Source organism: Cololabis saira, chromosome 7, assembly GCF_033807715.1.
Source record: "Cololabis saira isolate AMF1-May2022 chromosome 7, fColSai1.1, whole genome shotgun sequence".
NCBI classification, from domain to species: domain Eukaryota; kingdom Metazoa; phylum Chordata; class Actinopteri; order Beloniformes; family Belonidae; genus Cololabis; species Cololabis saira.
In genome coordinates this window covers 22,399,266-22,424,558 of record NC_084593.1, presented here as the reverse complement: position 1 = coordinate 22,424,558, position 25,293 = coordinate 22,399,266, and the positions used below count along the sequence as shown (strand labels likewise).

General features: G+C 39.9%; 1 protein-coding gene across 2 annotated transcripts in view; it reads left to right on the top strand.

Annotated features, from left to right (window-relative positions):
* Positions 1 to 2,303: 2,303 nt before the first annotated feature.
* frmpd3 (FERM and PDZ domain containing 3) overlaps positions 2,304 to 25,293 on the top strand; it is a 125,420-nt gene continuing 102,430 nt past the window's right edge. For both annotated transcript variants that reach the window (XM_061725083.1, XM_061725082.1), the window contains exon 1: positions 2,304 to 2,477. The gene's annotated coding sequence lies outside the window, so the exon portion shown is untranslated. The remainder of the gene's footprint in view (positions 2,478 to 25,293) is intronic.

Below are 25,293 nucleotides of genomic sequence, written 5' to 3'. Positions count from 1 at the left end.
GTACAGAAATATAAAAACTTTTGAAAAACTAACTGTTCACATCTTGAGCCAAAGGTGGCCAAACATAGGTCAAGTTATTGTGCGGAGAATGAAACTGTAAGAGAAGTAGTTGTAACACTGCTAGAACGACAAATTCAAACTCGGTTTGACTCCGAAAAATATCCTAAAGCAGATTTTGCTGGGTCATGATGCACTGCTTTATTTTGAGTGACACCTGTCAATTTATGGTCTTCATTAAACTTGCATTACTCCCGAGCTTTATCCATTAATTTTTCATACCCACTTCATCCTATTTAGGGTTGCAGGGGGGACTACAGTATAGCCTATCCCAGTTGTTCTTGCGTGAGAAGGGAGGTACACACTGAACAGTTCACCAGTCCGTCACAGGGCCACACAGAGACAAAAAAGACAAACAACCGTGTCTGCTCAAATCTTAGAGCAATTTGAGTACCCAGAGAACATTCAAAGAAAGTAAAAAAACAAAACACCAAAACAATGCACCTTTCTGCCTGTTATGTGCAGTACATTGGGGATATCAATCATGCTTTAACCGTGACTGGCAATGACAACAGCTCCTTGGTTGAGGAAAGAATGGATTCAATTAATTACAAACAAATTCAACAAGATGTCTTTACAAAGGCAAAGTATGTCAAGAAAATGGTTTGTATCAGAGATACTCACAAGTTGTCCAAATAGTCCCATATCTTTAGTGTGAGCCAAGTCCCAAACATGACGTACTGGTCCAGTTTGAACGTTTTCTTGCTATATCTGAAGAATCCAAAGCACATATAATGTTATCTTTACTCATAACATCTCTTCATATCCCTCTTCCCTCTGAAGCCAGTGTTACAGTGACCTAATGAGCCTATAATGTTACATTTTAGATAATAAATGGTTAACCTGTCTGCAGCCAACGTTAATGGTATCTGGTCTTTCTCTTGGTTAATGTCATCTGGCGGCAGATGCATTATGATGTATAGGGATAATTAAGCTAACCAGCCTTTTCTGCTGTCATTGTAATGACAAAACCATTTCAAATGTGAAATAGCGTGTCACACCTCACAATCATTCATCTCTTTAACATTTTCAGCGCCAGTCTAATGAAATTAATCTTCATTTGCTACACATGTGTGGATGGGTTGTGAGGTGTTGGACAGCATAAGAAGTAATCAATCCAGCATCTTTGATTCTGCATCTGTACATGTTTCAGTTGGCAGCTCTTTAACTCGTCCTGTGTATCCAGTTGCTGTAGCCAAATGTTATCAGTAAAGGCCCTGCAGCATCAGCAGGGGGTTAGCCACAGTAGTCAGTGTTGTCTGCAGTCAGGGCGCACACATGCGGAAGGTTATGTTTGATGATAGGGAAGGGAATGACATTCCCACAGAGAGGAGATCACAGTGGGAAAATGAAACACTTAAGATTGTTAACAAATCTCAAACCTGAAGTTCAAGTTAAGTCTTAAGGTGTGTTTAGTCTGACTCCAGTCCAAGTCACAGACTGAAGATCCCAGATCAGATTTTTAGAACAGGACAATGATTCCCAACACACCTGAAGGGATGCACACAAAAGGTGTGAGGCGAGGACTGACGATGGGTGCCCAATCTATTGCTTTTGGACTATTCACTTTGTTTTTTGCATCTGTAAAAATAGTGATGAATAACATTCCAACTTTAATTTAAAGTTACTTTTGATATTCAAATAGTTATTCAGAGGAATATCACCAAGAATTCCCAAACTTTTTTCATATCTGTGTGAAATGTTTCTGTATCAGTCTCTCTCCTTTTCTTTTCGACAAGTACTGCTTTGAATGAGTCGTTAACTCCATGTTATGCATACATGATTGATTAATACCAATAGATGGAGCTGGATTGAAAAAAAAAATCTTTCCTTGTCTCTCTATCTACCGTCCCTCCTCTGCTCCCACTCACACGTACACACATATCTCCCTCCCTCTACTCCTCTCTCACACTGCCTCAGCATCTCGTAGCTACTGGCAGCAATAACAGAGAGGAAATATACTTGGTTTTCACACAGAGAGGAGCCGGCGCTATTGTGCAAACACACATACATGCACACATTCACACACATGCACAGGGAGGAAACGGGAGATGGTCGGAGGCTCCAGATGTCTACTGGCTGCAGTCAGACACGAAGGAGGAGGAGCTGCTCTGTTCGGCGTTCCATCTCTGTTTCAGTCTTCTAAGCACCTCCCATCCCCCCTGAACGCTCGCTCCCTGGCTCTGCGGTTGCTGAGGGGCTGGCTGGAATGACCTGAGTAAGTAGGAGACACAAGGAGATGCGCTAGATGGGGCTGCCGGCTGGGAGGACTCGCTGATCCTTGATCCCTCCTCTTCTCCACACTGACAGACAGCAGTGCTCTTATCTGCCAAACAAATGCATGCCCATATAGGAGGGCACGGCTGTGTAGACCAAGGGTCTTCAACAAGAACAGCTTAAGAGGACCACCACAGAGAGAGGTAAGATGCAGCACAGCTGGCACTGATCTATTGGATTTCTATCTACATTGATTTGTGCCGATGTCCTGGAATTGGCAGTGTGTCTAAACAGAGAGATAAATTAATATATTTGATTCTCTTCTGTGTTCAACAATTGTTTGATTATTCACTGAATGTTTTGCTGTGTGTGTCATGCTTGTGTATGCCTGCTGCACTGCATGGTCATTGATTAGGAGGGACATTGGTTTGTGGATGAGAGCTGTGGCAACATAATAATGGAATGTGTCTCCTGGAGGACATGGTCTGATATCCATCAGATGTCTGGGGAATGTCAGCGGCACTAAAGCGGCTGCAAAAGGGAGGTAGAAGAGAAAAGGGAAAAAGAAAATGAGCGATGGAAAAGTGACTTAAAGTCCATGGCATTTGGGATAATTTATGTAAATGCCATTTCTTGTGTCATGGATAACTTATAGTCATTCCACACTCCAGATTTGTACCAATTTTTCAATTAAAGTCCAGAGGCTGCATTTGACGATGTAGCAGGGTTGCTACAAGTGCTTATGTTGAGGAAATGTTGGGGGGAAAAAAGCTCCCAGGGACTTTGCAGAAATGGTGCTCACTGAAGTTGGAGAGCAGGAAGAGCCCAAGGGTGTGAGAGTGGTGCTACATCACACTGAGCAGGCTGGAAGTTGTGGTAGAAACCTGGAGGCAGAAATGAAGCTATGATTTGCTGCATAATTAGACTGAACAGTTGCAGACTGTGAAAACACATGTTGGGCCTGTTTAAGCTTCATAGAGCCATGCAAATTTAAAAAAAAAAAGAAGCCCCCTATTGCTTTGCTGCTGGTACATCCCAGAGACATTTAAGTTGCTGCCCATGAAAAGAAAAGAAAAGGTCAATTGTTTAACCTCTACCAACAGGGTGTGTTTGTCCCTATCCCCCCAACGGAGGCTTGTAACTGCTCATGGTGTGATCTCGGGGGATTACAACAACCATAACAGCAGCAGCCTCGAACAGAGATTGGCTCTGGACGGATGTGCTTATGCAGAGGTGCCTGTGCCTCGGAGAGATGTGCTGTCCAGTGCCGTTGCATGGAGCATACATCATTGAATGCAGGGGCGGTGGAGCCAGGAGGAATAACAAAAAGAAATCCATTACTTAGATGACCAGACTCCTCTGATCTCATGATATGGTTGGGCAAGTTAGGGAGACACTTGAATTGGGCAAATGGAGAGACTAAAGACACAAAGGCAAGGCTTACTGACAGATGAGGAGAGAGCAGTGTTTTCAATGCAGTGATTAATCCCAGAGACAGCACATTCAACATTTGCCAAAAACATCAATATTTTCCATTATACCGTGTGTTTAGAATGGACGGCGGCTGATTTAGAGGCTGATTTTAAAAGCTGTATTGCAGCATCTCTCTAGATGTCACTCAGCTCAACACTGCTGTTGTTTGATGGAGTGGGTATCTGAGACTGATTAGGTTTTGTTTTTCAAGAATGCATGTGTGGGTTGATTGTGGGAGTTTTTATGATAGCAAAACAAACTTCACCAACGTCAATGACAAATCATGAGATAATTTCTGCTCCAGATGTATTGTGAATTTAAAAAAACACAAGTAAAGCTCAAAAGCACATTACAGACGTAAAATATTTGATCAGGGACAGCTGCTATTTTATCATCTTTGTCTACTTCTGCTTAGTCATTAGAGAGAACAGAAAAGCCCCAAGGTTGCAGAGAGAACAAATTAACACAATTTGTGGCGCAGCCTTTGCCCAAGTTCACAAACCTGGCGGCTTCTCATAATATGGCTCATTGAGATGTCCTTTATAACACAACTGCCATCCATAAATACCCAGCCTGGACATACTTCCATGATCTAGTCAGCATCGAAGTGGCACGGTCTCGTGCACATACCCAGTTGGCACATGCTGTCATCTGTGCAGACATACGTACAAGCGTGATATAAAAACAATACTGGCTCAAGATAAAAACCTACATATTACACCAATTAGAGCAGAGGACATTTAAAGGAAGAGAAAAGATTAACTCTTTTTTCAGCCTCAGCTGCATTTCACAGTGATAGTTAAGCATGAGTGGATAGCTCTGTTGCAAAATATGCGAGCACTCCCAGAGATGCACATGAAAAGGTACAATCCCACTGACTGCTTTCCCCTGTTGGAGCTGATTTTAGATCTAAGCATTGATCTCAACCTTCAGTCCTGTTGGGCAAAACTGATTTCTGCCTTGGAACCAACAGTGTGTGTACACGATGTGGAGAGGAATTAAAGCATGACACCGGTGATATTTTATGTTTTATGATGTTAAATCAGATGAAAAGACCAAACACCAATGACTTGCTCCTGCAAACAAGTACATCTACTTTCTGCACAACCTAAGTTTCATGTGACCTCTGTCTCCAGGCCAGTAATAATTCCACTGTTTCATTTGGGTGACATTTGTTTAACTGCATGGAGTTAAGCAGGTGAGAGTTTGCTTCTTGAAGGAAAAAAAAAAGGAAAAAAAAACAACATCTGCCCTGTACAGATGTGCTCTGCAGATTGGAAATGTAGACACAAATCCGTAGCTGTAGTGTCTATGTTCACTGCAACAAAGATTTGTCAGTCATTTGAATGTAATGTTTTATGTGTTAAAGGGAGGCTAAGCAATTATATGTGCTTTCAAATTCAGAACACTTTTTTTTTGTCACATTCAGCTTTTTTTGTCACATTCAGCTCTCCGCTTCAAAAGCAACAGACATGACATCATCCAGGAATGCATTTATATTTAATGAATAACTGCACAGATGTCAGTACAGTGAATTGGTAGACATGGTTTGGGTATATCCACCCACCCATCATCAATGCTCACTTACTATTCACTGGGATCTAATGGAACCTCTTCTGCCTCTCTTTTTCTTTTTTTTTGCATTGGTTGAGTAAATGAAGTAACTGTTTCTGCAGGAATAGATAGAGGTAATGTACTGAAATACTCAAGGAAATATTTCTACTCCCTATTTAGCATCTACCTGAGAGGGACTGGACATGCTGACAAGTGGATTTGGACTAAATTTACCTGTTCAGGTCTACAAAATAAAGCTTACAGACTTAGTGCTTGCTTTTTCAGTGAAAAGCTGTATTCACCACTGACCCCCACCACATTTTGAATTCTGACTTGCTGATGGGTGTTCTGTATGCAGCTTTCATGTTCTCCGTAGCGGGTTTTATCTGACACACCAGTTTCCACTCCTGGCCCACAGACGTGCACAGTCGGTTAACTGGTGACTTTAAATTAACCGCAATGTGAGCGTGACCGGCTCTCTGTCTATCTGTGTTAGACCGAAGCGCTGATAGTCTGGCGACCTGTCCAGGGTGTACCCCACTTCTCACCAGACTGCAGCAAAGACAGACTTCTGTCTCAGTCCTCTGGGGCCACAAAGGAAACAAGCTCATTGAGCTGATGGATGGATTTTTTAATGTATTTTTGTCAAAGACAAGAAAAAGCTGAATCCAATATTTACAAAACATTTATGCTGAGTTTGCATGGAAACCTTTTGTGTTTAGGAAGAAAATATTGAAAGACAGAAAGGTTTTTAGGAAGTCAGGTAGATAAATAGATAATTCCTTCCACCCGTTTTCATTTTAACACCACAGTAAAGTAAATCTCTCCATCCTTCTTCGTGTCACGCTCACTCTCTCTTTCCTGTCGTCACCCCTGACAACCAGCTGTTACTGGACCTGTATCCGAGGAGAGATCCAGCCAAGTTGGAGACTGGAGCCGAGACACGCTCGGGAAAGACAAAAACCATCACAGTAATAAACTGGAAGTGTTACTGTGGTGATAAATATCTGAGTAACGACGAGCATATTAATTGGCCTTCTGTGCCAGGGGATTTCTGAGAATCACGTTATGTGCACTGCAGGAGAGAAGCAGCGTGAAGATGTTTTTTTTTTTTTTTTTTTAAACCTGGCCAGAATCCAGAACTACTGTATGAACTGGGAAAGAGGACATGAATATTTGCAGCGAATGCAGAAAGGGAAAACGCTCTTTGAATAGAATATGGGCCCATACTGTGTGTGTGCGCTGTGGTCAGGACTCTGCCACGACGAGTGAGACACTGTGTCCAGAATCTTTTCCACACGGGTGTGAACATGTGGACATTTGTATTCTGCTTCAACTAATTCTCAGTTTATGAACAGCATGTTCTTGAAAGAGAAGCATTGCTTCAGGTGTTAGTCCAGTCTCAAAAGTCTTGATGTAAAGCTGTCTCATAAGCCACAAAACAGGTGACTTTTCCCATCAAAGCTTGCAGACACAGTCCACCTGATATCTACCCCCAATCCATGTTATTTTGATTAAGGATTTTGACTCTGTTCTTTAACACACACTCTTCCATGTTTGTTTCAATGCAATACATATTGTTGCATTTCATTTTAATTCTTGGCAAGTGCAGTGAGAAACAGGTTTATAATTAACATAAGCACTCAAGAAATGAAATATCACTCTGCTTTGGCTGCAAAAGCTCTTAAAGCAGAATTGGAGGGCTGCACATCCATCGTGGAGTAACAGCAATGTGCTGAAAAGCTCGTGGATACAGATTGTTGGAAAGATATGCTCATTCTTTGGGGAGATTATTTGTATTCTGACAATTATTACTTTGCTTGTTCAGCTTACAAACACATATGTGTGCACATAAAGTGTATTCATTCAAGTTTTTCATTTTCTTTATGTATTTTTTGGTGGTATAGGTGAGAGACCAAAGCTATCCAACACGAATCCTAATATGCAACAATGGTGCTTTGTAGGATGTTTCAAAATATCCATGAACAATTCAGGCTCGGGCATCATAAATATTCCATCCAGTTCACCTTGTCTGTGTCTGCACAAATGTGCTTCTGCAGTTGCGTACGTTTTCTGCAGGATCAGTCAGCATCTATGTCTCTTTTATCTAAGAATATTACACTGTTTAGTTTTCCTTTTGGGGTCTTTGCTTTATCAGCAGCAGGAATAGATAAAAATAGTTATACTCCTTTTAAAAAAAAAACAAAAGAACAACTTTTCAGGTGAGGCCATTTTTAGAAAAAAATAGTAAGTTGAGTGGCTGTACACTGAAGGAAGAGCAGAAACGGGTGCTGGTGAAAAGTGAGGATGTCGATGAGGAAGACTAAATTGAAGAGCCATCAGATTTTTTTCTCTTGGTCCAGACTCCATTTTCACATGCGAGGACATCCAGAAAAAACTTGATCTTTCAGTGTAGTAGAGAAATGAAAGACTTTCTTGAAAACAGGTATATTTACTTAATATTTCAAAGGATTTTAATGGAGTCCTCTAACTCACATCCCATGCTTTGCTCCCCGTTAGTCCTACAGTAGCTCCATCTCTTGTGTTCGTCTGGGTTTTGTTTTTCCTCTGAAATCTCCAAATTTGGTTTACATGTTGTACAAACATTGGTGGTTAGTAATTTACTGAGATTGGGAAGAAGAATACTGTGAACACAAATAAGTGTCCGGAATCATGATCATGATATAATAATGATATAATAACATGAAATAAGTCTTTTTTTTTTCCCAGTAACAGAAATTCATTCATTCATTCATTCATTCATTCATTATCTTACCCGCTTTATCCCTTGCGGGGTCACGGGGGTCTGCTGGAGCCTATCCCAGCTCATTTTAGGTGAGAGGCAGGGGTTACACCCTGGACAGGTCACCAGTCCATCGCAGGGCCACATATAAACACACAAACCATGCTCACAATCACACTCACGCTCACACCTACGGGCAATTTAGAATCATCAATTAACCTAATATGCATGTTTTTGGACTGTGGGAGGAAGCCGGAGTACCCGGAGAAAACCCACGCAAGCACGGGGAGAACATGCAAACTCCACACAGAAAGGCCCCTGCCGGGCCTGGGACTCGAACCGGGGACCTTCTTGCTGTGAGGCAACAGTGCTAACCACTAAGCCACCGTAACAGAAATTATTAAATATATTAATTATATTAAATATCATAATGATTACAATTTTTCATGGTTAGCCGGGTTTCTTTTCTTTTTTTATGCTGTAATACTAGAGTTCATTTGTCTGGTTGTTATCTTCAGAAGCAACATTTTTAAATAATATTTTAACATGTCAAATGCTTATAGTTCAAATTTATTCAGTGTGTTTTTGAAGGTTAGATTAAATCTTAGAACTACTTCATCTTAACTCTGTTATCTCATATACAGTAACTACCATCTTTGATTGTATAAATGTTAAAGAAAATAGCACCATTTCCCAGTTGCATCCTTAGAAATGGAGGACTTTGCTTCATTTCTTTACTTTTGCAAAGTTATGCCAACAAAGCAGAACATTGTGACCACCAATATTATTTTCTAAACACCTGAATCAACCAACTGATAAAAATAGTCTAATTAATTGATGAGGACAATCATAGGTCAGGTCACCTCTATTAATTACAACCGTGAAATTATTTTTCAGTTCATCCACACCACTACATGTATAATCAAACATTATGAACAGTGACGGGGAACAAATGCCATCGTTGTGATGTGCAAAGGTAGAATTTTGTTTTAGTAAAGCTCTGAATATTTTTTACACAAAAGTCAAATAAAAGAAAAAAGAAACCATGAAGCCACTGTTAAAATCTGTGGTTTATTGTTGATATTTCTCTTTCAGTAAGCATCACAAAGCGAATTTCCCCATTGAAGGAGGAATAAAGGACAATCTTTTTCTTATCTTCTTCTTCTTCAGTGAGCATCTTAACTTCAATGTCAAGGAAGGAGGGGACAGTTTTCTAGCCACATGATTGTCCAAAACAATGTCAGTCAATGTTGCCTCACCGTGCCAGGAAGCAAACATATGAATCTAAATGTGGAAGCAGTGCTTCAAAACATCTGCTGACCAATCACAAAAACAGATCAGTGGAACTGAAACATATGGAGTCATAAACCATGCTGTTTGATGCCACTGTTTGTACAGCTTAGTATCAGTTTATCTGAGAAACACGCAGCATCTATAAATGTAACATACAAGCTGTTTGGATCCATTCGTGTCTTTTTTCAGTTTTTTTTTTTTTTTTATTAAACACTGTTTCATCTATTTTAATGGACCAGCTGCCACTATGTCCAAACATAAGTGTGTAATAGCTCACATGCCTCTGCAGTGTTCAGCTTTGAGTGGTTGCAGTTTTGCCTTTTTTGAGCCAGTTTCCCTGATTAGAGGAAACTTTCTCCACAGACAAGTTTGTAGTTGAGGGCTGAGATTAATCCATGTATGGGAAACTGAACTGCTGAGTATTAAATACAGCTTTGGGTTTTATTCAAGTTAGCTCATGTTTAATTCACTTTCTATTTCTCTTTTTCTCCCCCATATAATCAACAGAACAATCAAGTAAATTCATGATTTAATCATCGCATCTAAGGTCCTTTATGTTATTAACCTCTGCTGCATTATGCAAATGTTCATTTTATACCCAGTACAGCTGCAGTAGAGTAGCTTCCCTCACACAATATAGATTGTTTTAAATTTAAATAAAAAAATTATGTTTTATATAATTCCTAAGTAAGTCAAAGAACAAGATGCATATGAGAAAAAAGGAGTGACAGACCATTGATGTTGTTTTTATTTTGGAGAGAAGGGAAACATTTTCTCACAGTCTTAGAGAGCTGAGTTGAGAGTGAATTTGAAATATTTTGAGATTTAAAAAAAAAAAAAAGTCACCGTCATCCGGCACACATACCAATCTTGCTTTTACGTCAGGCCTTGCTCATTATTGAAGGAGCCTATTCTGATCATTTAAATGCATCACAGGTGGAACCTCTAGAGATGTGGTTGCACACACTTATCATAAATGAATATGAGGCATTTAACAAGCTGTCAGGCACCAGACTGCGTCAAACTTAAACCAGATATGGCTCTTTGAAGTGGAACCAGCACATGAGCAGCAGCAGCGTCTCTCAGGTTCCTGCAAATCAAAGCCCCTGGTGACCCTGGTGCCGCTTGACTCACAAGAAACCACTTTTAATACATTCTTGGAAGCCTGAGATAGAACAGTGTTTTCTGTCTGCTCCTTTTACTGAAGATTTCAAGCCTTGTGGTTGTTCCGGAGTTGGAGAGGCGTCTTCAGAGAGTCAATGTCTGTGTTATGTAAACTGCACTGAGCAGGTAGAGCGGCAGAGGATTTTTACAGCAGATGTTGTTCTTTTTTTTTTTAAATACAACTCATAATTTTTCAGGGAAAAATATATCCACGAAGCTATTAAAAAAAATCAGTTCCATGAATTTCAGTGAGGAACAGTTGACAAACTGCACTGCATTGACTTTACAACACCAGTCAGGAGACACAAAGGAGGTTTAAATAAATGTTTAAACTTATGAAAAGAGGACTTTAAAGGTTTTTTTTTCAGAAATGACTCCTTCGATTAAGTAAAGCATCTTTTCCGTCAATATTGCAAGCAAATACGCGGTAATCAGTAAAGATATAGAAAGACAGAAAAGAAAAGGATCCCGAGCACACAACTCGCATGTCTAATCTACATGGGCTCATCTCCTGAAAATAGCGATAAATCCATTTCCTGAAAGTCATAAAAAAATCAGTCTTGGATTCTCAGCTGTTATTAGTACGTAAATGAGCCCCTGTGCAAGATCATCTTTTCGTTTCTTTTTTTTTTTGCCTAAGTTTGCTTCTGGTTTTCACATTTTCTTTGGAATCTTTATTTTATCTTTTTACCTCTCATTAGTTTTCTCCCAGATTTGGACCTTTACCTTTGACAAATGCTATGGAGAACTACAAGAGGAAACCAGTCGCTGGTGTTACATACGAGCCGAGTCCTGCTCCAGAACTTGTAATATATAAGTTTGTTCATAGTGCAAAACATAGTAGATGTAAAACTGAAACTATTCCCACTGTGAACAAACATGTTACACGAAACTACACTTGATAGATATTAGTATTATTACTATAATTATGTATAATATTATAACTGTATTACTACTATCCATGTAAAAAAAAAAGAGATGATATAGCAAATAACAGTGACTGTGATCCAATAGAAGTTTGAACTCTGTGTTTTAGTTGTAAATATTAGATGCTCAAATGTTGTTGTCACACTGTTCTCACCTTGACACATTGGTTAAAAAGGCTTTACAAAGAAGGCTGCAACAGCATCTGGATTAATTGAATTTACTGTACGCAAGTATTAAATAAAATAATTACGAGTGTATTCTCTCAACATGTGGCTCATTGTTGCACGCTCAGCGTTCTGCTAATGGATGAACCAATTATACGTAATATGCTCATATTTAAAAAGTGTGCCATAATAAAAGAAAAAAACACCAAATTACAAAACTCAGAAAAATGAGTTCAGCCATGTTGGAACATTGTCGTCTCAAAAGAAACCGGCTAATGAGCGAGAAAACGGAGGGAATCTCTCCTGTTACCTTTGATTTATTGGAGTAAATAAGTCTGAGGATTTCTGTCAATGTTCCGTTTGTGTCTTTCTGCTGAGATTTGGGAGGTTCTTTGATGTGCGTGCCGCTCGCTCCCTCAAGCAGTGCAAACCAGAGATAAAACCTTTCCCCATAATACAGCGCTTCACTTCAAAGGTTTGAAAATGAAACACACAGGTGTTTGCATGTGTGTCTGTGTGTGTGTGTGTGCGAGTGCATGTTAAATAATCCAACAATTAACACAATAACTGAAGTATTTCTTTAAAAGAATCATGCAGCTGGTGCTTTATTTTACTGTCACCACAGCACCGTGTGCACAGACACGGGGTTTTAAAATGTGTACTGCACCGAGGATACCCAGAGCTACAATACCTGTCATCCTTGCAACCGTCAGTTTCAAATGTTTTCATTCATTTTAAAGTGTGATTCAATAAACCTTGTCCCCCGTCTTTCAGAATCATAAACAACTACACTGCAGAGGTTTCATATTTTTGCTGAATCTCTCTCCAGAACTGAGATTAAGGAAGTACAGATGCGAGTCTGTGCCTGTTAACGGGATTACAGCAAGTCAGCAAAGTCCCTGATATTAGGATTGTTATCGCTCTTGTTGTCACTGGAGTGAAGCTGAAAGACTGATGTCGTATTCTGTGTTTCTTCATGAATTTGAGCCGAACAGCACCGATGACAGTGGTGGTTTTTTGGCTTTTATTGCTGACCCCATCCCATTTTTGTTATCTGGATGGTTTCTGGCTACATTTCTGGGTAAATCCATCATGCTGGGCTTTCAGCTATGTTTTTTTGACAATGATTGAGACAACTCAGTGATTTATATATTGTTTGAAAAATGTTTAAAAAAAAAAAAAAAGCTTTTAACATTTTCCCATCACCTAGCACTTCAGTATTTTACAAATAGCCCCTTTCATATCGTTAGATTTTTCTGCCTCTGTAGCAACCTCGTTTCACTCACTGTGTGAATGCCACGATGGTGCAACGGACCGCTACACCACTGTTACACCAGTGTTACACCAGTAACAGAGGTATAACTGGGGCGTGAGGACGGCTGCAAACTCAGTGCAGATGATTTAATAAATGTGTCATTGGGACAATCCGGTGGACCATCTGACGGTGCCTTCAGACCCACTGCCAGAATGCGAAGCCCATGCTGCTAAAGATGCTGCACAAAAGAAAAAGAAAAGAAAGATAGCACTGGTTCTCCACTACAGTGGTTGGTGACAGGGAACCTCTGAACTGGCTTTATAATGAATTTTTGTCACTCAAATTGGGGCCGTAGCTACTGGGCAAACCCTGTCACAAAAGCAGGCCAAATGCTACGTAGCTGTAGCTAATGTGAGCACGAAAACAGGCAAATACAGGAGCACAAAGGGACTACAGACTCAAAAACATGTTATTACTCTTCCCCAGATTTGTGAGTGTTTAATTTACCAACTCATTTGCTCAGAGATGGTTATACAGAAAAGCTTTATCTAATTACCTGCCAAGTGGTTTTTGTTAAAGTGGTTGTTTTTTTTCCTAAACAGTTTCTTGGGACAACTTTGCAGATGGTCCCTTGTTGGTATTTGTTTATAAAAAACTCTCCGCCTACACAGAGAGTACTCTGGGAATTCATCCAGCGCAGATGATTACAGAACCAAACATGCAGTCCTCTGACACGTCAACTTCTGGTCACTCCGATGGCGCTGTCCATAAATCAAAAGTTGACTGGCTGGAAGGCTGAACCAGCAGCATTCAGTGCAACAGTGCAGCGATATTAGTGACACGCACAAACACAACCGAGCGTAGCCAACTGTCCTGCTTGTTCCACTCTGACTCTCAAGATGCAGCGTAATCAGTAAAGGTCTGCGTAGTACAGCACTGCGTGGGACTGTTGTCTTTACACCCAACAGTCAGTCCTGCACATTTTTAGGCAACTGTTCAATTTATGTGTCTTTTCTTCCATGTCATTTTCCAGTTTTCAATTTAATCAAATGTCCGCGCAGCTCTCAAGCATCTCTAGACATGCCTTCATGTTAGTCCCAGTCTAGCAGTGCTGACACATCACCGTCCAATTTGGACCGACCTCTGAAGCTGTGTTGTTAGTGTGAGGTCTGCCTGGGAAGTTCTGCAAAGCGGTTCACCAAACTGCTGCTGCAGTGCACCATGTTTGTTTTTTTTTTTTTTTATCTTGCATTACAGCCCTTCAGATTTCTTTTTCCCCCCATATTTCTTCATAAATAAGAAACATTTTAGTTTTTCCCCCCTAAACCCTGCAATATATTAATATAATATATTTAGCCTGCAGCTGGGTCACAACTAAAATGTGTCCTATGGAAGACTTCAACTTTCCAGTGGAAACTAAAGATGCTTTTTGTCTCTTTCAGGCATAGTGAATATTGTGTTTATTGGCTGAAAAAAGTAGTGATTCAGCTTGGTGCCTGCGCCGCTCCTCTGCTGTTTCTTGTTTTTTTTTTTTTTTTTTTTACTTTGTTTCTTGTTAATCTCGTTTGTGTGACTTCCCCTGGTGGGGGTGAGCTCCAGCGTGTGGCATCTCTGGGCAGTTGTCTGCTCACGAATTTAGCATTTAAAGGGTCTGGCGTTCCACTGATTTCTTTTCTTTTTGCATAAGTTAAATCAGAGACTAAGGTTTTGCAGGGTGTGTTGGGAGCAATATTTCTGTGACTTCCTATGCGTTTGAATTTTCAGCAGATGTGCACAGGTTTCAGTTGACTCAAGCGGCGTAGTATGAGCTCTGAGCTCTTTGGAAGCCTTTTGATGCTGTGAAGGTAGATTACATAATTCAAGTGAGCAGACTTGTACGTGTCTCGTGTGTGTGTGTGTGTGTGTGCGTGTGCTCTCATCAGCATGTATGGGTGCCTACAGAATTTCTGGATAAATTTATTGCAGAGACGTCAACTTTGATGGACACAATCTCTTGTGACCATCACCAGTAGTGTTAGACCAGTAGCTATAGTACCTTCGTGAGGCATGTGTGGGAGCATTTCTGGTTCATCATCAACATGTGTCCTCTAGAGAATAACTTGTGGTACAAAAATATCATGTGACTGTTTGTGTGTGTTTCAATTTCTAGTTGCTAATTTGGTTGATATAGTTTAAGTAACATGGACATTTTTATGGACGCTGTTCTCCATTTTGTACTAGTTATACGTTATTAGTTTGTGTGCTAAGATTCTCATAATCAATGCATCAGGGTACGTTTTGGCAAATTCTCAAATTATTTAGCAAAAGCATTGAGTTGTCTCTTGTGTTTGGTGCTTTATGAGGCAGTTGGATTGTCGTGTAGTTTAGTTGATGGTCTTTGGCTGCTCTGTACATATATTTAGATTTCACAGGGGATGATTCTTAAATTTTCAGGATTGCTGAAGGACCTCTTCTGAGAACGTCCCTCTGAATCTCCAAATCCCCAAGATTTCCTTCAGCAGTCTGTTTTAACATACCACACCTACAGTAGGAGGGATTAAAGACACACTTGACAGAGCTTGCAGTGAGATGAACCACTTTTCTGTTATGTCGGACTTGCATCCTCTAGATTTTAGCTTGTTTACTTCTCAAACAGAAATTATAATGAGTGAGTGTGTCAACAGGAAAGTTGTTTACGTGTGGGAGCAGCTGAGCTTTCCAATTGAGGTTCAGAATAAGACCCCAAATCCAGACATGTTGAGGGAGAGCCATTCAAGGAGCAAAGCGGGGAGTAAGAACAAGAGAGCTTAAAGCTTGTTTCCTTTCAGCCGACACTGGAAACATGTAGTTGTTGGTCAAGCTTGGAGAAGTGACAAGAACAGAGTGGAGTATCAGTAATGCAGTACTGCAGAACGTTTCATGGAAGGGTGGTCGTAGCATCATATTCTGACTCGCTGCGTGGTTCTCAGACTGTAAAGAGACTGTCTGTAGACACAGCAGCAAGAATAGGAGCTAACACAAAACTCCAATATATTCATGGATATGGAAATGTATTTATTTATTTACACTGGAGTTTATCTTCATGGTTTAACAATTCAATCTTTGCCCACGTTGTGACCATTGCACCCGTTCATTGTGATATGTATGAGAACTGCTGAGAAGCTTTTTTTTTCTTACATTTTAATTTCTACATAGAAAATGAGCACCTTTTAATTTAACAGCGAGTTTGCTCTTTATCTCTGTAGATGTGACAAATCAAGACCCATGGAGGTCATGTGTGGGTGTGTGGTTGAACAATCAGCAGTTTTTAAAATAGATCATTTTAAAAATCAACCACATCCTGGCCAATAAAGTCAAAGCCTGAAATGAGTTGAACACTGCTGTTGTAATAACTAAGAGATGTTGTAATGTAAGATGATCAGATTTCAACCTTTACCTTTACTGATAAACTCCATGTAAATATTTTGGTGTCTTGCTACATATGTTACACAATACTTAATTTTCTAACTTTATTTCCTTTAGATGCATATTTGTTGCATGTTATATTATTATATTTAGCTTTTATATAGCTCTAGGAGATTGTTTCTGCAAACTAATGCAAAAGCGGTATAACCTTCAAACTACAGTCTATTTACTTTGCCACATGTGCATTAAGGTGCACAGAAGGTGAGTGTGCAATTAATATTCTCGTGACATGGTCAAGGCAGACGAAACGATTCCCCTGCAGATGACGATGCCGCCTTGTGCAAAGCCTCGTTAGATTTTGCTGTCAACAGCACATCTATGAACAAACACGAGCTCAACAAATAGCTGATTATTGTAGTCTGAAGGTGCCGCGTTGGATTCTGTTTGAATCAGACTGATTGCTCGTGAATCGCAGCCCTTTTGAAAACCACACATTATTTTCATCTGCAGACTCTTTCCAGGGTTGGAGTTTTCAGCCCACGGGTCTGTTACTGTAGCACGCCAACTGCATGTGGATGTGCACCTGTTAACGTACGTTCACACATCTACAGCAACCCACAGAGAGTTTTTACTGCAAAAACAAGAGTCTTTCTAATACTGTTCATGCACATTCATGCACCTTATACACACACACACACACACACACACACACACACACACACACACACACACACACACACACACACACACACACACACACACACACACACACAACTGAACAAAGCCTCACTGACACCATTATTGTGTGGTACTACATTAATTCTCTTTAGAGAAGACTAATTTAAATTTTTAATGGATTGGGGCTCTTTGAAGAAAATAGAGAAGCAGCTTTACTGAATGTTTAGCGCCGACCCTCCCACACATACATATATTTCCACAACCCTGAGGGAAGGATGCAGCCCGGTATGAACATGTAATACAATTGGACATACTAAACGTAAGAGTCCAGGGCAGGCTCACACATAAATAACATCGTATCATACATGAATGATTGATTTGGATGGAAACCCCATGGTGTCCATTACCCCAGGTACAGCTGGTTATCCATCCATCAATCCGTCACAAGTCTGTCCATACAAACAACTACAAAGCTGAGCGATTAAACATCTACAATAATAATGGACCAATTGACAATTTCCACTTATTCAGATGACCAAATAAACACTGAGACTGTTTTTGTTTGATCTAGTTATTCCTGGTGTTGGTGCAGACCTTCCAGAAAGCCTTTCCTCATGCGCTACGGTGCAAGTAATGATTCACAAAATCCTCTGCCCTAATTAAGTATAGAAATATGTTCCAAAGTTAATTTGAAGCAGTATGAGGATTATCAATATGAATTAGTCAGATGAAGAGGGTATCTGGTTACAGTCTTAATATGAAATCCTCTTTTTGTGTCAAGTTTCCGCGCTGTGAAGGCAAAACAAGTACGAGCGTGAATTTTGTACTAAAAATACTGTTTGGAGATTAATCCCTTAAATCGATTAAATGAGAATGATAAACCCTTGTGTAAGTGTAAAAAAGAAAAAGAAAAACATTTTAAGGAATATTTCTACTCATAAAAAAGGCTCTACAAGAGTTTTTTTTTTCTTTTTTTGACCTGCCTTAGCTAGATTTGTGAAAGAGAATTCAATTTTGCAAAGTGGGGCATTGAAATCTCTAAAACAGTTAATGCTTTGTTGAAAAAAACACATTTACATTTCTCTTTCATTTAAAAGCTAATGTGCTGATTGTCTGAATAGTCACAAATTTTGGACATGCTGTCATCATTTGTGTCAAACTTCTGTTACATAAAAGAATGTGTATTTTTTTAAGTCAGTGAGACATATGCTATGTGTTTATTCCAGAAAGGTCCATTAGCACATCACCGGTCAACGTGTTCAGGTTTTCTTTCTTTTTTCCCATAGAAATAAAAAAAGAGATGTGTAATTTTGCTCCACTTCCACAAAAGATAAATTTATAATGCACCCTTGTGCAATTAATTCAACAGGAGCAAGTATTTATAATCGAGGGCTATGAAGAATTAAAATGAGTTGCAACAGTTAAAAGCAAATCAAACCAGAAACCTGATGCCAAATGTATCACGTTTAATACATTTCTGAGACCTCTGTACCAACCCTGTAATCAAAACATGGTTAAAAAAATAGGTGTATCTAAGTAGTAAACTGTACTGTGTGTATATATATAAATTATTAATATTATTGTCTGCCTATTGTTCCCTTTGCCAGGCTTTAGCGTAAAGGGTTGAGACACACTTAGGTACATAAGCAACTCTGGATCTGAGGAAGTTTGAGCATAAATCAGGAGGGTGATCTGGACAGCTTTAAAGAGAAGCACCTTTGAGTGACAGGGAATCCTAGCTTTATGTTCAACAGAGCTCAGTAACTCGCTCATCTTGCTCCGTAGCTCAGCCCTCTGGGTCTGGGTTCAATCTGGCAAAAATGCAGCAGATGTGGCTGCAGTGCTAATGAACAGTGAGCAACAGCTGGCTCACGTGTGATGTTTTTACATCACGTCACAGGTGTGATGTTGACAAAAATATCTTAGGAACACATACTGGCACTGTCAAAAAACACCATTTTCATTTTGTCCAGCACGACCTATCAACGCAATGACTTATTATTTTATTCCAGTAACAACTAATTTACTGACATTTTTAAGGCATGAATGATTTTAGGATTTTGGGTTGTCTACAATTATTATGTGCAATTACAGCTTACAGGACTTTGAGACTTTACTAAAATAAATAAATAAATAGATTATAAAAAAGAAGAATTTAGTTTATTTCAGAGATCTGAAGTTTTAATATCAGTATTGTGCTTATTGTAACACAGACCTGATGACTTGTGATTCAATATCTTCTTCTTGAGTTTTTTTCTGATGAACTGTGCGATAGTGACACCAGTGCTAAAAACGCCATATTTAACCCTTTGTGAATGCGTGACATCAACTTTAAATGCCTAGTCATCGATCAAGATGTATCCCTAACCACAGAAACAACTCTAAAATACCAACTCACAGTGAAAGATTCAAGAAACCTGCTATCCATTTGTAGCTCTGTCAGGATATTGGACTTACTGCAAGGTGCAAGGTGAAAAGACCTTGCACCTTACACACACACACACACACACACACACACACACACACACACACACACACACACACACACACACACATATATGTTCATGGAGTGAATGATGCAGAAATAGTATTATTTCCCTCAAATTTGTTCTCCTTCATGGCATTAGCTGACTGTCTACATGGCTGTACGTCTTTATGCTGGATTATAAGAAACTGAAAAAAACCCACAAAAACATCACAACTGATCTTGTCGAGGAATTTAACGGTCTTTACCTGATCTCAGTTTGCACTGCTGAGAGCTACTGCTGAGATGAAGTTCTCTTATCTGGTTAATTAATGGTCTGCAGGTAATGTGGGCGGCACAGTGTTTCAGCAGGCAGTAGAGTACATTCTCTGGAGAAGAGTCGGCCCGTAATGAAGAGCACTTAGACCACCTGCCAGGAGACCACAATCTTGATTAAAAGTCACTAAGAGTTTCCTCTGACAAACAAATTTATCACAGATGACTTGCTGAGACGTAATGGGGAGATAAATCCACAGATTGTAATATATCAATATTAAACCATCCTTAAAACAATCCTTTCCAGTAAACCTGTATTCAAACATAAGATACAAGGGATACCACAGGAATATTTCTCTCTCTCTCTCTCTCTCTCTCTCTCTCTCTCTCTCTCTCTCTCTCTCTCTCTCTCTCTCTCTCTCTCTCTAAGGTCATTCTGGTTTTTTAAGATACCGATTAAGGAAACATCTCAGATGGGTTTTTTTTGTTTGTTGTTGTTTTTTGCTTGGCCTCATTTCGAACTCTGTATTAGATCGTTTTAGTTTCCATTAGGGCTGGGTATCGATTCAAATGTCAAGAATCGATTCGATTCCGGTTCTTAAGATTCAGAATCGATTATCACCATTTGATTCGATCCGATAATGATGTGGGTTAGTGATATTAAAAATGTTTTTTGAGCTGTTCCCTGAATTATATGACTGTAAAATAACTAGTGAAATTATTTCACAATAATTCTTTTGAAATAACTAAGAAATAAATAACTCAAATAGGCCTTTCAATATCCATTCAAAGTGCCAAAAAAGAAAAATTGCAACAGCTCATGCAGTAAACAACTAATTTTTGCTTGTGTAATTTATTCTGTCATCAGACAAACATATTGCCATAAAGCACTTGGCATTTTTCAAGTACTGTATGTCATGACAAACCGTGTGTCCGATAACCAAAACCAAACAAGCTATAGTAAATATAGATACTATGAACTTAATTGAACTTATATAACATTTTAAAATTTAAGCTGAAATATCCAAAGCACTGCGCACTGGTTGTTCACGGGTGGGCGTGTGTATGAGTGTCCATGTGTAACGTGGCTGGCGATTCAATGATCTGCAAGATTTGCCAGCACGCGGTTGACTGGACATGGAAGGATAAGTGCGAGGATCACTTACAGAGTGAAAAGTATAAACGTTACAACACAAAGAGGCTGACGATCATGTACTTTAATGGCGACTTCTGTAATAGGTGGAATCGTAATTTTGTATCATAGTACGACGTGCTCTCCTCGGGTGGTGTGCGAGCGAGGTCCGCTTACAACGCAACTGGTTGTTTGTGGCAAGCCATAAGGGTCAAAAACCGGGCTTGAATGAACGTGCTGCCGAAAAAAAGGGCGTAAAAAGCGCCATTTTGAGCACAAAAAACGCACTTACGGCGTTTTAAACGAGTCGCGTAAAAAGCGCGCGTTTCCCGCGCTCCTTAAACGCGTGTTCATGAACCCGCGTAAAAAGCGGCGTTTTGTGCAACTATGATGCGTGTAAAAAATGCCATCTTGTGCAACTATGACACACGTAAAAAGCAGCGTTTTCGTCCAAACTTAAAGGGGACCAATTATGAAAAACACGTTTGTTCTTGCTTTAACATATATAAAGTGGTCCTGAAACTGTTAATATGCAGTTCTGTTATTAATTGTTGTTCAACTCTAACAGGCTATATTATTGTGCTGAACTTGCTAACTACCCTCCCTCAACAGTTTAACAGTAGCTATAGTACATTAACAGAAGCTAACGGTAAATTAACGTCTGCTCAGCATCCTGACAAAACACACAAAAATAACGGTCAGAAACTTCCAGCTCCCTGGCGATCTCCCTCCAGCCAGCTGCCACTTTATTGAGGTTTTTGTAGTGAAATGAGGAGGTATCATAGAGATAACTTCTCATTTCAACTAACTGGATCAGCTGTTCCCCATCCATGACCGTTTCCTACAGCGCTTTCAACCGGCTTTCAACACGAGCGACAGGAAGAAAATAGAAGCAGGGTGTCCGACAAATGTTCAGCTCAAAACGGTACGCCGCGTCGCACTGCGTCGCTGCGGCCAGTTAAGACAGTCCAATAGAAAATAAAGTAATGGAATTGATTTTGACGCTCGCTCCCATCACATGCAGTTAGGACACGGTGTAACTCCGCCGGCCGGAGCTTCCGCCGGCCGGAGCTTCCGCCATTTTTTCGTAGCGGTGTATCGCGTCATTCAGGCAGCCAATCAGCACAGAGCCTCATTATCATAGCCTCCCCGCTCACTCAGAATCTAGCATAGATAAGGAGGTTAGAGAATGAGTTGATAAAGACATGGCTCAGAATTTCTAATTTATTTAGCAAAAACCATCAAAAACTTGTTTTTAAAACATTCAAGGCCTGTTTAAAATAGGTATTAGATGCCATAATAGGTCCCCTTTAAGATCCCTCTCCCTTAATTTTTTCCAGCCACTAAAAGCGAACTGTAAGTAGCCAATGAGAAAGGAATCAGAACAGACAACATCAGTCCATCGCAGATCTCCTTTGCATGATCACTGCTCCGTTCGTTTGTCAGCCCGTCTGCTTGGGTCTCTATGCAGAGATTGTTTTTCTATTTCATCCAGAATAAACGGATCCATGTTAAACTGCGGACGCATTTAATGGATAGTTGTGATGCCTTTGGTGAAAAGCAATGAGGTGATTTTTATTTTGTGCAAGATAAAGTGTAGAACAGACCAACTACCTTTCTCCAACCAATCTTTGTAAAAGAACAATTTTTGTTTCATCAGAATGCATCTGATGTCCCAAATCGGGACTGAATGTGTTGATAAACTGTGTTGAAAATTATGTTTCCAGTATTGCAGTCATCTAACTGGAACATAATCCCACCAAAATATTTAAAAGCTTTTATGAGTAAAATTATACCAGTGTTGACATGTGTGTATGACTGAACGCATCCTGTACGGTGTACCTGTTCCACTCCACTAGGGGGTGTTATTGATCTTGTAGGGGTGTAAAATATGATTGCTGACGTCTCAGCCCATATAAAAATGAATGTCACAATGTCAATTTCTCTTGGCCCTCTCAACCTAATGGCTCATCAAGAGCACCTTTTTTTTTTTTACAACATTAAATATCCGGAAAAGGCTGAAGAGACATTTCTTTTCGTCTACTATTAAGTCAAACTATTATTCTGCTGCGTGTTAGTAGTCTCTGTGTTAGCAGGTGCACTACAGCGCTTTTTACGCCCCCTTTGTTCGGCAGCGTGTTAATTCAAGCCCGGTTTTTGGCCCTTATGGCTTGCCATAGTTGTCTGTGCGAGCGGACATGAAACGCATATGGCAGCATAAACGCAGACTAGAACAGCAAGTCTTTTCCATCCTTAACAGTCCTGGGGAAGCTGCTCTGTCCCGTACCTGCGAGTAATCCGGTCGTTCTGTAGCTTCTGGCTTCTCAGGCGGCCGCTTCGATTGATTCGTTTGTTTTGTTCATGAGGGCAGCGGGGGCGGGAGGGGGCAGAGACGCGCGCAGTGTACCCTGCTTTTAGTGACCCCTCTTGGTGGATTTTTTCCAAAGAAAAGTTAATTTAGTTCAGGAGTTTTCAAAACCAGCCCTTTGTTAATGCTACCACTACTCTTCGACGACATGTTCATTGTTTGATAGTTTCACACCACACGCATGTGTGAATTAAATGCCGTGACTACTGGGATTAAAGTTCACCAGGAGAAAATGTAATGATGAAAAAAAATCGATCTTTAGACATAATCGACATTTAGGAATTAATATGAGAATCGATTCACCACAGGCCTAGTTTCCATTTCCACTACAATTGGACAAAACATAAATACAGTGGGGCAAAAAAGTATTTACGCAGCCACCAGTTGTGCAAGTTCTCCCACTTAAAAAGATGAGAAAGGCCTGTAATTTTCATCATAGGTACACCTCAACTATGAGAAACAGAATGGGGGGAAAGAATCCAGGAAATCACATTGTCGGATTTTTACTGAATGATTTGGAAAATTCCTCGGTAAAATAAGTATTTGGTCACCTACAAAAAAGCAAGATTTCTGGATTTCACAGACCTGTAACTCCTTCTTTAAGAGGCTCTTCTGTCCTCCACTCATTACCTGTATTAATGGCACCTGCTTTAACTGGTTATTAGTATAAAAGACACCTGTCCACAACCTCAAACAGTCACACTCCAAACTCCACTATGGCCAAGACCAAAGAGCTGTCAAAGGACGTGTGAAACAAAATTGTAGACCTGCACCAGGCTGAGAAGACTGAATCTGCAATAGGTAAGCAGCTTGGTGTGAAGAAATCAACTGTGGGAGCAATTATTAGAAAATGGAAGACATACAAGACCACTGATAATCTCCCTGGATCTGGGGCTCCACGCAAGATCTCCCCGCGTGGGGTAAAAATGATCACAAGAACGGTGAGTAAAAATCCCAGAACCACACAGGGACCTAGTGAATGACCTGCAGAGAGCTGGGACCAAAGTAACAAAGGCACCATCAGTAACACACTACGCCGCCAGGGACTCAAAGGAGGAAGGGAGGAGGAAGATCACCACCATAACACAACATAGGGCTGGGCGATATGGACCAAAAGTCATATTTCGATATTTTCTAGCTAAATGGCGATACCCGATATATATCTCGATATTTTTTCTGTGCCTTAATTGGGGTTTTCCCCCAAAGCATTATAGCATAGCATCTCTGTTAGCTTCATTTTTTTCTGAGGCAAACCCTTAAAAAAACAGTCAGTTTTAATACAAAGCCTCGTGCCAAATGTCACACAGGTACATTTATTAACAGAGGTCTGCACAATATCAAAATGTATAAAACAAATGAAATAAAAATCAACTGCTTGCATATATAGAATAAAAATGCTTCTTGAATAAAATAAAACAAATATCCTTTTCCTGCATAACAATTAAATTAAAATACACTGTGCAATTAATACAATGTAGACAGTAACAGGCAGACTTTTCCACTGAGGTTGACAGTTGTGCAAATAACAAAACATTTGTGCAAATCTCAAATAAAACATTCAAGTCAATTTGTCACAAAATAAGCTAGATCAAAATCATTAAAAAAAAAATGTAAAAAAAAAAAAATATATTATTTTTTTAAATCGATATAAACGATATTGTCTCGTACCATATCGTGTTTGAAAATATATCGATATATATTAAAATCTCGATATATCGCCCAGCCCTAACACAACACCAAACCTACTGTGAAGCATGGGGGTGGAAACATCATGCTTTGGGGATGTTTTTCTGCAAAGGGACCAAGACGACTGATCCGTGTAAGGGAAAGAATGAATAGGCCCATGTATCGTGATATTTTGAGTGGAAACCTCCTTCCATCAGCAAAGGCATTGAAGATGAAACGTGGTTGGGTCTTTCAGCATGACAATGATCCCAAACACATCGCCTGGGCAACGAAGGAGTGGCTCCGTAAGAAACATTTCAAGGTCCTGGAGTGGCCTAGCCAGTCTCCAGATCTCAACCCCATAGAAAATCTTCGGAGGGAGTTGAAAGTCCGTGTTGCCCAGAGACAGCCCCAAAACATCACTGTTCTAGAGGAGATCTGCATGGAGGAATGGGCCAAAATACCAGCAACAGTGTGTG